The following is a 14,754-nucleotide window of genomic DNA, read 5'->3' on the forward strand; positions in this document are numbered from 1 at the left end:
GCATCGCTAATAAATCACTTTATTTATAGGAAAGCGTGGCGCGGATTACAGTGTGAGGATATGACTCAAATTCACAAATGAATTTTCAGAACTCAAAATTTATCAAAAACTCACTTTATGCGCAAACACTCAGTGAAGAATATCTGGAGACGTTGAGGATGTCATTTTATCACCTGATAAATGGTCCCATTACTCACGATGTCAGTTTATTTCCGGTTCCTCATAATATTGCCCTTTCTCAATGTTTGGATGCTGCTGATATTCTACCACACCAAAAAATGTTAATTGCAGAGATAATTCCATCTGATATAGAACCAAAGAATTGGATTAGTATGAAATTCAATAATTTTTATATAAATAGCAATAATATCAACACAATACAACAAGATTGTTGGTCATTTATTAGGGAGTTGGTACTCTCGGTTGCCCTGTATAATAGAACATGGGGTAAGGATATAGTTGTACTCAGAGGTGACTTTATTAACCCGGAAAGTGAAACTGAGCTCCAGGAAGGTATATATATTACATATGAGGAAGCATACCCACTAATTTTAATGATTAACCGCACTAGGTGGATATTTAAAGACTTATACTCTTTACTCTACCATCATCTTCAACACTGTCGTAGCTAGTAGGTATTATGGGCCATACTACTTTCTTTGCTGTCATTTTAATTTTTTTATTAAGTATATTGAATACCAACTCCCAAAACACTGCGAAGCCCGTGGAAGATGCAAACGCGACGGATAGTTTTGATCATGCTGACATCACCAAGATGCATTTTGGATCTCTGCCTTACCGAGTATGTAGTGCTTCGGGCGTTGGAGATATTTTTAGATTTCCTTTAGAATATAAGTGCCCCGACAATCATGATGCGCAGCACAGGGAAGGAATCTTACTGGTTTTCAAAACAAATATCATTCCTTATATGTTTTCAGTTAGAAAATATAGAAAAATTGTGACCACCACGACGGTGTATAAAGGTGTCTATTCTGATGCAATAACAAATCAACATGTCAGCCGACATTCTGTTCCGGACTATGAAATTGCGCATATGGATACAATTTATGAATGTTTTAATTCTTTATCTTTAACAATAAATGGAAATTTGTATACATATACAGATAGGGATGGTTATAACCTGACGGTGCATTTACAGCCCATAGAGGGGTTAACGACCAACGTAAGAAGATATGCTAGTCAAACTAAGATCTACGCGGATCCAGGATGGCTTTGGGGCACCTACCGTCGCAGAACAACTGTTAATTGCGAAATAACTGACATGCAAGCTCGTTCTGTTCCACCTTTTAACTTCTTTGCAACTACCGTGGGGGATACAGTGGAAATGTCACCATTCTGGAATGGGACTTCTGATACCGAAAATGTGAATAACGAACGTCCTGGTTCTGTATATATTAAACAGAATTATACATTTGTGAGTTTTGACAATAGAGGGACTGTGCCTCAAAAGGAGGAAAGAATATTTGTAGATAAAGGAGAATATACCTTGTCATGGAAAAATGAAAACAAACATCAAGTATATTGCCCGTTGAAATTATGGAAGGCATTTTCTCGCGGAATTCAGACTGAGTTTAATTCCAGTTTTCATTTTATAGCAAATGAAGCTACAGCATCATTTACAACTTCTAAAACACCTGTAGATTTTGTAAACAATGAAGAGTGCCTGTTAAAGGAAATAAATGAAACATTGAAGAAATATGTGGAAAAAGTTTCAAAAACTCATGAACCTGATGGAAACTATTCCATGTATAAAACTCAAGGGAATCTCTATTTGGTTTGGCAGCCATTGATTCATAAGGACATTAAAAGGTTGAGAATGAATTGAACGGAAAAAATGCCACGGTCCGGAGACGTCGTGCACTCAGAGCTGCAGATGGTGACGATTCTCAGGAAAATAATGCTCTCGTGAGTCAAATACAATTTGCCTATGATAGTTTGAGAGAAAACATCAATAACGTCCTGAGAGAGCTTTCCAGAGCTTGGTGTCGCGAACAATATCGAGCCACGCTTATGTGGAATGAGCTCAGTAAGATCAATCCAACAAGCGTCATGAGTGCGTTGTATGACCAGCCCGTCTCTGCTAAGAGACTCGGGGATGTTATTTCTGTCTCGCATTGTGTATCGGTTGATCAAGATAGTGTGTCTCTGCACAGTAGCCTGAAGATCAAAAATGATCAATCTAATTGTTACTCCAGACCAATTGTTACCTTTAAATTTATTAATGATACTTCCATATATACTGGACAGTTAGGTGTAAACAATGAAATCTTACTGATAACAAATTATATGGAAAAATGCAAAGAAAATAGCATCTATTATTTTCAAGCGGGACATAGAATGCATGTCTATAAGAATTATCATCATTTTCAAGAAATGAACATCTCAGATATTGTAACACTTGATACGTTTATTGCCCTGAACATATCGCTTATAGAGAATATTGATTTTGAAGTAATAGAACTGTATAGCAAATCAGAGAAAAAGCTTTCCAATGTTTTTGATATAGAATCAATGTTTCGAGAATATAATTATTATGCTGAGCAAATGAACGGACTCAGAAAGGATCTAGATAAAAGTATCAGTATGAGAGATCAGTATGTTGATGTATTTGGTGGATTAATTGATGATCTGGGGGACTTGGTAAGCTCATTGTCAACACAGTTAGTGGCGTAGCTACAGTTTTTGAAAACATTGTCTCTGGATTTATAAGTTTTTTCAAAAATCCTTTTGGAGGGCTACTGATATTGGCCTTATTGGCGGGTGTAGTAGTGATCATATTTATGGTAAATAAGAAAACGCGACAAATGTCAACGGCACCTATAAAAATGATGTATCCTGCAATAGAGAAGCTAGAGGAAAAACATAAGGACGACAAACCAATAGACGACGATGAGATTGAAAATCTCCTCATAGCCATGCATAATATCAACAGAGAAGTTTGGAGGAGAAGTCATCAGAAAAATCAAAATGGACAGAAAAGGCAAGTCAGGGTATAAATAACGTTATACGACGACGAGCGGGTTATTCTAAACTTGAGCAAAATGATTTAGAAAATGGTTTGAATAACTAGGTACCTAGTAACATAAGTTTTATATGTTTGCATACATGATATTACTTCATAATAAAGTATTTGCTGTACTAAAACTGCGTCGCTTCGTGGTTTCACGCACACAACCATGTCACTCTTTTACAACCCGTATCTCAAAAAAAGGAATAGAAAAGTAAAAGATATAGTATGTGGCTCAGAATTTTCAAGATTAGTACCTAAGTGTTTAAGGAACAAGGGAGAGCGTGGATTCTATTCTGTGAAATGCACCGAACGCCCCATATGTTTTCACAATGATAAAGGCATACAGATATTGGATTTTACCACTAACTGTAGTATGTGGCGCAGACATCCCGGTGATGTTTCTAGTGATGAAAATATCAAGGTTCATATCTATGACATTATTGAGGTGAATTATACAAAGGATAGATGCGATGATATACCATTTCACCTTCAGACAGATATTATTCCTTCTGGAATTATCTTAAAGTTATTGGGAAGACGAGAAGATGGTGTCAGTGTATGTGTCAATGTTTTTGGGCAACATTTCTATTTTTATGTAACAAACACTCATAATGTAGATGTGCCATATATAGTGCAGCAAAGTTTACTTGATAATAGAAATGGGAAAAAAGACATGCTCTGTACTTTCATGATTTCAAAGGAAAATAAAAAAATTTTGTCTGAATTTACCACTGAGACGACGGAGGTTTTAAAAATAAGCCTATCATCCACACTACCACTATTTACTCTGACACAAAATCTGATAAACGCTGGATGTAAATTATATGAATCAAACGTTGATGCTTCTCGCAGATTTATTGTTGATAATGGATACTCAACATTTGGTTGGTATAATGTCTGCAGGGCAGTTCCCAGAACATTTGAATCAATGGATGCTTCCACCATGTTAGAATATGATTGTCATATTAATGATTTACAGTATCTTCCAGATATGAAAATATGGCCATCTTACAATATAATGTCCTTTGATATTGAGTGTATAGGGGAAGATGGTTTCCCACTAGCTACTAAGGAAACAGATATGATCATACAAATATCATGTGTTATATGGAACGTGAATTCCAAGCATCCTGAAAAGATCTTATTTACTGTTGGTTCTTGTGATGAATTGACCGATGTTACAATATATGAATTTCCTTCTGAACTTGACCTGATTTATGCTTTTTTAACACTGATCAGAGATAGAAATATTGAAATAATTACAGGGTATAATATTTCTAATTTTGATTTTCCATTCATTATTGATAGAGCTAGGGAAATATACAACATGATGTAAGCAAATTTAGTAGAATAAATGATAGGAGCTCAAAATTTGAGGTTGTAAAGCCCAAGGATGGGAACTTTATGAGATCAAACACTAAAGTCAAAATATCTGGGATAGTTACTATAGATATGTATATAGTGTGTAAAGATAAGCTCAATTTACACGACTACAAATTGAACACCGTGGCACAGCAATGCGTTGGAGAAAAAAAGCAAGATGTGAGTTATAAAGAAATTCCTATATTGTTTAGGGATGGCCCACAGGGACGGTCTAAAATAGGTATGTATTGTATTCAGGATTCAGTCATCGTGCTAAATCTATTACGATACTTTATGTCCCATATTGAATTTTCAGAAATAGCTAAAATTGCCATGATTCCTCTCCGTCGGGCAATCAGCGATGGTCAACAAATACGTGTTTTTACATGCTTATTATCCGCCGCAAAAAATGAGAACATTTTACCATTACCAGAAAAAAACAATACTTCTGGTTATCAGGGAGCTACAGTGATTACTCCAATTTCCGGATTTTACAACAAACCTATTTTGGTAGTAGATTTTGCAAGTTTATATCCCAGTATCATTCAGGCACATAACCTATGTTATTCAACATTGATAAATTCTGATAGCCTACATCACTTCCCACATTTGCGGTCTGGTGATTACGAGACGTTTCACATTAGCGGTGGAACAGTTCATTTTGTGAAGCCACACATACGCAAATCTTTACTTGCGTCTTTGCTCGCCGCGTGGTTAACTAAAAGGAAAACCCTCAGAAAGGAACTGGCTACGTGTACAGATCCGACGTTAAAGACAATATTAGATAAACAACAACTCGCCATTAAAGTAACTTGCAACGCAGTATATGGTTTTACCGGAGTTGCATCCGGTATGTTGCCCTGTTTGAAGATTGCAGAAACTATAACTATCAAGGTAGAGTCATGCTTGAACAAACAAAAAAATATGTTGAATCAGTCACGCGGAGCCAATTAGAACACATCACGGGACGCGATTTAAGATGTCAAGATGACGCACACTTGAGGGGTGATCTATGGTGACACAGATTCTCTGTTTATAGAATGCCTGGGTTATGATCTGAGTGACGTCTCAGATTTCTGTGAACTATTGACGGAGCATATCACTAAGACCCTATTCAATTCACCAATAAAATTAGAATCAGAAAAAATATTCAAATGCTTATTGCTGCTCACAAAGAAAAGATATATAGGCATGTTGTCTAATGATAAAGTACTCATGAAAGGTGTTGACCTCGTGAGAAAAACAGCTTGTAATTTTGTTCAGGAAAGGTGCAGGGAGGTGTTAAATCTTATACTGGAAGACGAGAGCGTCAAAGATGCCGCTGAAGAAATCTCAAAAAGACCAGTATCTGACAACTATGCAAAGGGACTCCCTATCGGATTTCTTAAGGTCATCGATGTTTTAAATAAAAGTTACAAAGACTTGCATTCTGGAAATATACCAATATCTGACCTAACTTTGTCCACGGAACTCGGGAAGCCGTTAGAGATGTACAAAAGTACAATTCTTCCGCACCTATCGGTATATAAAAAGTTACAGGCTAGAAAAGAGGAGCTGCCACAGATTCACGATAGGATACAATATGTTTTTGTGGACTGTAAGGGCACAAACATGTCTGAAATGGCAGAAGATCCTAGTTATGTTGTTCAAAATAGCGTCCCTATAGCTTCAAAACTGTACTTTGAGAAGGTCATTCAGGGAGTTTCAAATATATTGCAATGTATCTTTGAAAATGATACAGTTAAAACTACAAATGTATTGTATAATTTTGTCAGGATGTCATGGTGATTTTTTGAGGATGTAGATTTTCGTCTGTTATGATAAATTAATACATCACTGACCCTCTAATAAACCACATTTGCGGTCATTCACGAAGCTCATGTTCCTCTTTTGTTTATATTTATTTTGATGGACATCATGTATATAGTATCTCTAGACAATGCTGAATGTGTCGAGAATAGAAGACGAGTTTTTCTGGCCCGACAGTACTGATAATGGTAAGAACCTGTCTGTATTGTGCCCAGAAATATATGATCCAGGCATTTTAATAACAGCTTGTGTTTTTAGATGCCTAACAGTTATATTTTTATGTTTTTGTATTTATGTTTGTTGTATAAAGTTAAGATTAAAATTGGAAATTCATTTGTGGATTACAGTCGTTTCTGTATCATTTCTTATGGCCTGCACGGGTAAAATGATACAAGACTTTTTGGTACATCCTCTCAAATGTATAATAACTACAAATATAAATAACTTTTGTATAATGTTACAGTCGCTAATTCACGTTGGACTGACAGTAGATAGACTAATTATAACTCTTTCTCCGTACAGATATGCTGGGATGAGCAAAGGGGGCATAGTCACGTTTACTATTGTCTGTTCTCTTTTGGGTTTTATTACAGTGACCTGCAATGTTCTTAATTTGGGTCTATATGCGAATTTAGGATTTATAGGGAAGGAAACATTTAAATGTAAGTCAGCAACAAGCAATTCCGGGGCCATCACACGAACGAAATTGCGTATTGCGTTTTTTGGGACTTGTCTGCTTGTAACGGTTATCTCATCTCTGATGACAATATCACGCATTACCAGAACACATATCAGAAAGAAACAGTATATAATTCGCAACATTGTGGTTTTAGTTTTTTGTGTGAGCCTTTGCTGGTGCTCGGTAATTGTTAGTGATAGCGCTATTATATTTACATCATCGGATGCAGTTTGTCCAACATATGTTAGTTCGGTAATAATACCAAGCTTCACTCAAATCCCGAGCTTGATAGGAACTTTTATTTTCATCACAACATCAGAAAATCTGAGAAGTGCTATTCTACAAACATTTACTGACAGTTTTTTGATTAACTCTGGACTCTTAAAGTCATCATAAGATTTTAATGATGACTTCCTTACCGCGCCTGGAGTACAAATCAATGTATTGGGATGTTAAAGTTCTTGACAGTCACTTTTATTTTATCAAATAGACCACTGTATTTAAAAAAGCAAATGGTGTCTCAGATATACAACTTAAAAACAGACTTGATTCCCAGATACGCTATCGACGGGAAAGTTTCATTTGGTCTGATTACTTCGCTTATAGACAGCTATCATTTAACTACGGACTTAATGATCGTCTGTAAATCTAGTGATCTCAGCAACGACATTGAAATATATTCAGAATGTATTTGGAACCCGGATATAGAACTCATCTTAAAAATAAAAACTTCTAAGAACATGTTAGATGTGGGAGATATCAAATTCATTATTGCTTTGTGTGAAGTTACCGTGCCTAAACGTATGTTTACATATCACAGAAAATTTCTCAAATGCTACCGATCTACCGTTTGACGAGGTTGGCGTGTGTTCACTGGCCGATCAAAACACTTTGGCATACGATATACAAGGTGTAGCCAAAAAAACAGAAAGAAGGGTATTTACTGTCTTTTTCAAAGGTAACCTTGTGACGCGGAATGTCACTATCAAGTCATTTTATGCTGAAACACCCTCAGGCACACCATCTGTAAATACTGAAATGGTGGCAAACGTCAGTTTGTCATATCTGGGAGAAAATGTGTATAAACTTCAATTCAGGATAATGGAAGACATTATGCTTCCAGATGAAATTTTAGTTGATGTCTCATGCACTTGTGTACAAGAAAAACTGGATGTGTCTTTAAATTACCTACCGCATAATATATCCACCAACTACCGTAATGGATTAATACCCTTTTTTAGCGCAGAGGATTTACGTTGGAGGCGCAGTCAAGTTATACAATGAAACCCAATTTAGAGATCATTAGTCATGTTGAAGGTAATGTATTACTCATAACAGGCCTAAATACAAACCACTGGCTCACGTATTCAAGCATTTGCCTGCTGACAGAACAATTGAAACTTGAAATAGTAAATTACAGTACACGCCCTGTGTTTATAAAAGAGAACACCCTGTTAGCTATAGGTATGATATTACAACATACCAGTTCCCCAAATTCTACAAATGATGTCCAGTATGTATTTAATGTCGGTAGCAATGTTAAGAAAATGCAAGGAAATATCTTTAATGTATAAATGCTTTCATTCATTTGATAATTTTCATCTTGCATACAAAACTATTGAAGAAGAAAAAATGAAGCACTGATTTAGACCTTCTCTACATTATGGACACGATGAACGAAAAACTATTGTGTGAGTCAGAAGATAGACTTGACGTTGAACCCAGATGTTCAAGCTATCACGAAGAACACGCCTGTACTTCTGCTAAGAAATTCATCAGAGGTTCATGGAGATCATCTATGCAACGGAAAGCGGCAACTTTCGATACATCCTTACTCCGTGGCTACTGGATTTTTAAAGTGGAACAAACATATATACACATCACAAACAAAAAGAAAATTCTGTTAACTAGTCAAGATGAATTTCTACCATACTGTCCCAATGTGCAGACAATTTTGAGATTCACTGTACCATATATAGAATTGGACAGAATAACTGCAGGTCGAGAGCATCTGAGATCAAATTTTTAGTCTATGGAAGTAGAATAATTCTGTCAATATAGTCACTCAGTTTATCAATATTCAACATTCAGAGGTACCATTGAAGATACAGATTCCGAGACACGCTTACATTGAGAAGAAGCAATTGAAAATCTTTTAGTTCCATTGGAAATTATGAAATGGCAAGGATTGTACTTACAGATTGCTGAAGAAAATAAGCAAGAGGAGAAACATGTAAACTGTGCTCAATGGAGTAAGGAAACATCGACAGACGACTCTCAAGTGTTTATTACTGGTGTTCCAGATGGGCCTTATAATACAGAATTGGTGACATATCGTTCTAAGCCACTGAGGAAACACGTATGCAGGATCCATACACAAGAAGGTGAAATATGCAATGTTCATTCTTTGAGCAGTGGGCGAGACCATGTTAAAGTGAAATTGTACACACCCGTGGAAGAAAATTCTGAAATTACTATTGGATTGACATTATTGGATGATGCTATAATATGTTTTAAGTATAATCCTTTTGTGGATGTACCATGGGATTGGGATTTTAATTGTGTTCCGATAATATACCAAGGTCACCCTATAATTTTCCTGGTGGATGTATGAGTGAGATAACATATGATAATAAATATAAACATGGTAATGGACTTTCAATTACTGCTATGATTCTAAGTTGTAGTAGCAGCGATATAGGATGGGATATACAAGATACAAATTGGAAATGTAATAGAACTGTGAATATTATGGTTCACAATAAATCATTTTCCCCAAAACCCTTACCCCTGGAACACTTCTAGGATATGCAACATTCTTTCATACTGCCAATAGCGTGTTTTACAAGCTCACTCCAAGAAATATTCTAAGAAAAGTGAAGGAGACATTAACCCTACCAGGTGGTGTCTTGGTAGAAACAGAAAATTTGCCAATACTAACAAAAATGGGTGTATATAGCAATGGAATGCTTAATGACCTGTGTTATTGATATTAAGGGCTACTTATTGTATAAGATGAGTGTTACAAAGATGTCAGTGTATTCATATCATGTGTAATTTGTGCTTACTGTACGCGAATAAAGGAAATGAGAATATATTCAATTTTCTGTTTGTTTAATGCACATCGACTCAAACTCTCGCACACACTTTAAAATGATCACAACGTCTATGTTCATTGTTAATCGTATATTGGAGTATATCCACGGTTACATCAGCAGAGACTGAAATCCAATTTCTGGAGTAATATGCCAAGAAAAGAAAGATCTCCAAACGTCCAATGGTCTCCCCGATGCACTTACGTTGTCCCATACCGAAAAGAATGACTTTATCACTGAGATTTCTGTCAATCTTTCCACATGTTGTTATGAACCGTTCTGGACGAAATATAAATGGATCACGCCACAAGTCCCTATGATGAAAATATTCAGATATACACAGTTCAAAAATACTGATTATAAGGATATGTACCAAAATCTCAGTAGTACATAGTTATCATGTACTTACGGGTCATGATTCACTTGCCATTGATTGATGAATACACAACGACCTTTAGGAATATCAAATCCATATAGGTTCGTGTCTCTAGTTGTGCTATTTGTAGGAAATATAACATACATTATACATTTTTGTTTGTGTATTATTGCTGAAAGATACATACAGAAATTGTACCGCTTTATGCAGAACTCACCTATGAGGAATAGTAAATGGGACAAATGACGAGTGACGTAACATTTCCAAAATAAATGCATTCATGTATGGCAATTGTGCCCGGTCACTGAACTTCGGAAGTCGATTTTGACCAACCACCGCATCTAATAAAAAAGTATAGGATGGAGACCCTATGTGCCCCATTCTGGAGGGATAAGTGCCCGAATATGAAGGTTATACCATACACCCCCACCGCGATGGATATGTGCCCAAGTGCAAAGTGATACCTCATATGCCCTAATTTTTGCATACGTACCGAGTTCTGCATGAATTTTTTGTTGAATAGTTGGATTAGACACCAGGTACATTAGACTCCATGAAAGTGCTTTTGAAACAGTGTCAAAACCTAAACGGAAAACAATAAAGCATCAGTATATACACCTCAGTAAATAGCAATGCATGAATATCAATCGTAAGCATACTATGCCTACGTCTAAAGGGACATATTCCCTAGAAAGAATACGTAGATATTTATGTCAAGATCAGAATAGTCACATCTCCGAGTCTTATGGAGTAATTAATGTGCATGATGGGGGCGTAGATTTGGCTAGGAAATGATGGAAATCACCTGCTCCAAATATATCCAGAACGATGCTTGTGATGTCATCATTTGAGAGTGCCTTGTGTTTATATTCTGATTGGCTTCGCATACGACACTCCGCAATTAATTTGTCTGTGATATCCCTGATATTACCCTGTTTAAAAAAAGATATTATTAGGGTTGATCTATAGATATGGACTTATGAAAAATGTAGTGTGATTTGAAGGGACCTTACATTACCATTTCATGGTTTTGATTGTGATCGTGGATTATTAGCTGAATAAATTTTGTGAATCTAAATATAAGATTCTTGAAATTAGTGAATGTCCTACTTGGTAGGAATCTAAGTATTGGAATAAATCAGCTGGATATCCAGACCCCGTCACTTTTCCAAATTCACTGTTTAACTCTAGAAGTTCTGTGAGTTCCTTATCATTGTAATCATAGGTACGCCCGAAACATACCGCACATATACATTGGTTACTGATAGCATTATATATCTATAAGGATCAAAGTGACCTGCTGTTTTCATGAGATCTATAACTTATCAATTAATAATTCTGCTTCTCGCGTGACATATGTCTCCAAATAACAGGACGATAAAGACATCGGGTTGGACGATGTTGAAAAACTTTTCAGTGCCCTCTGCGCCATGCGTTTTCGCTCGTACCACACATCACCGCAGTCTTTGCCAAATGTTAAACTTTTACCGTTACCAATGAATCTAAAACTGTAGAAATCGGGGCGGGCTTTAAAATCATCTCCTTGCACTACTAAAGCCTGATAAATAGTTTCGAATCCACTTAGAACAACAACGGGCACTGTTCCAATGTGTATTTGCATAACATTTCCATATTTTTGTTTAAGCGATGTCAATGCTAAATGTGGATCATGCATGATGGTTAAGAGGTTTCCAATTATAGGCAGTCTCCATGGTCCTGGCGGATTCTTAAAATGCGATGTCTTGCATCTATAAAGTAATAGCTGTAAAATCATAAAACATACAAGAATAGCAATGGTCGAAATGAAATGGCATTCTGCTGCAGATTTTAAAAATTGAACAATAATTTCCATTTGCATTTCTTTAACGGCAATCCGTGGCAGTGGTTTTCGCTTGTATGGAAATGAAGCGTAGAAATAGTAATGCCTGTAGTATTTAAAAAGGCACTCAGATAAACTGTGACATAAGTCATTCAGGAATGTGGGGGCCTTAGATGCGATGCATCTCAGCAAACAAGATGCAATACCGGATGTCAAAAGGTATGTATCCATCTGCACGTACAGTGGACACGCCTCTGTAATAACAGGAAGCATTCCACAACATTATTTACAGTCAGTTGATCAACGTGTCAGCACTTGGGGCACTGACCCAACTATAAATACCAACATTTCCCATATCTTAAAGGTAACAGTGGAACTGGCCATGGAAAAAATGAATGACAAAATGTGACATAGGTCCTGAAAAAATGTGGGCTGTCCCAACATCATATTTAAATCATAGCATTTATATAGACAAAAGAGAGTATATATAAGCCAAGTATCTCACTCTCCTAGTCTAAGGAACATTCAACAATGGACCGAAAACGAAGATCAGGTGAGTCTTGTAGCTGTTACCCATCTTCTTGCCTATGATACTTCGGTTTATTCAATTACAATAAGCAGTTTTTTGTTCTTTAAGGAATGAGAGGCGTATGGCTACTTATTTCTATCTGTGTTGCTCATTATCTGGTCGATGCCACCCCGACGCCTCCAACGACAACAAAGAAAGCAGGCTTGGGCGGAAGCTGTAAAGGGTCTGCTGATTGTCTTCCTCCGACACCAACCCCACCGCCACATTGCCCAGGATTGGAGATAACATGGCCAGAGGATGACGTTGGTTTGAGTAAGTAATGTGATTTTTATTGCATCGTACAAACTATGTTATGGGGTTAGGATGACCCAATAATTCATCAATGATCATTCTTGTAGATGGAAGAGTGAGCTTGTCATGCTCGGGATGCAGTAAGTTCCCACAATTCAGCACACTTTATTGGATGGGCAATGGCTCCTTTATCGAACACCTTCCAGGACGACTGAGAGAAGGAGAACTTAGGTAACATGGAGTGAAAAAGGGAGTGTGTTAGAACGTTTTTAATAAGTGAACTTTTAATGCAACATGTCTTTTTTTTACAGCCGTCAACCTGACAATCAGAACACGCGACTTAGTAGGAGTCTAGTGTTGGAAGAACTCAGTCCTGCCCTCAGAAGTACCAACTTTCTTGTGTGTACGTGGATCCTGGTCAAGTTGTGCAGAAACATGTTGTTCTAGCAAGAGTGTGGGGATGAACCGAATAAAGTACATGCTGGTTGAGTTTTTCTCTGTGATGAAAACGGTAACTATTCAATAAAATTTTCTCTGTGATGAAATCAGTGCCATGTTTGTTCAATCCGAAGTGCCCCAGACCAGAATGACAGTGCCACGGTCTATATCCCTGCAGTGGAGAGATGTGTGCCCCGGGATGGAGGGAGATGAGATGTGCCCTGCTGTGTAGGGATATGTGCCCCGGGATGGAGGGATATAGATGTGCCCCGATCAAGAGGGATATGTGCCCCGGGATGGAGGGACGCCAGTGATTTAATTCCCGTGGCCGCGAGGGGAGAGGCGGCGGAGCCAACACTGCCCCAGGACCACCGGGGGAAGGGACGGGGTTGGTGGGGGAGACGAGGGGCCCGAGTGACAGGCGCTATCTAGGCAGAGAAGGGGGCGTGGCACGCCGCTGCGGCCCCCGGAGCCCGGTTTTCCAAAAATTCCTGCGGGCCACGGAGCGCCTCCCGGCGGCGGGAGCCGCGGTGGAGGGGAGGCCCCGGGTGTGCGGTAGGTGCGGAGACGCGGCGAAGACGGGGGTGACGGGGCCGAGTGGGAAAATGTAAAAATCAAAAGGGCCCCTGTCCCCGCGGCGCTGACAGCCTGGCCTGGTTTTGACAGCGTGTGAGAGGGCTGCTTCCCCCCTCCCTCTTCCTCCCTCCTCAGGTCTCCGGGGCAACGGCCCCTCCCGTCAGGAGAAGGCACCCGGGCGCGCCTGGCTGACTCACGCCCCCACAGGCCAGAATGAGGGAAGCGGCGGGTGGGGGCAGGGAAGGCCTGCGCGCGGAAGGGGCGCGTATGTCGCGGGCGCGGGGCCGCAAGGCGGCAGAGACACCAGGGGGGCGTAGCGGCGCCCACCCGAGGGAGAGGAGACGTGACCACCACCCGCGGCGGCGGCAGCGCAACCTCCGGGGGGCACCTGGAAATAAGCCCCGCCTCCTTTATTTTTTGGATGACTCACGGGGTGCATGGGGCCCCCCACCTTTGTTAGAAAGTCATTTTAGACCCGGGGGGTGGTTTTTGAGGGGGGATATATTTGGGGGCAGGCGCCAGTGATTTAATTCCCGTGGCCGCGAGGGGAGAGGCGGCGGAGCCAACACTGCCCCAGGACCACCGGGGGGAAGGGACGGGGTTGGTGGGGGATACGAGGGGCCCGAGTGGACAGGCGCTCTCTAGGCAGAGAAGGGGCGTGGCACGCCGCTGCGGCCCCCGGAAGCCCGGTTTTCCAAAAATTCCTGCGGGCCACGGAGCGCCTCCCGGCGGCGGGAGCCGCGGTGGAG

At 39.2% G+C, this 14,754-nt stretch overlaps 1 pseudogene across 1 annotated transcript; it reads right to left on the reverse strand.

Annotated features, from left to right (window-relative positions):
- Positions 1–10,385: 10,385 nt before the first annotated feature.
- LOC306652896 (cytochrome P450 1A1-like) lies at positions 10,386–12,027 on the reverse strand (annotated as a pseudogene). Its single transcript has 3 exons — positions 11,463–12,027; positions 10,570–10,693; positions 10,386–10,472 (listed from the first exon to the last, which is right to left on the reverse strand). The product of its transcript is annotated as a cytochrome P450 1A1-like (transcript).
- Between the last annotated feature and the right edge of the window lie 2,727 nt (positions 12,028–14,754).

This window comes from Sciurus vulgaris, assembly GCF_902686455.1.
Source record: "Sciurus vulgaris genome assembly, contig: HiC_scaffold_648_arrow_ctg1, whole genome shotgun sequence".
Lineage (NCBI taxonomy): Eukaryota > Metazoa > Chordata > Mammalia > Rodentia > Sciuridae > Sciurus > Sciurus vulgaris.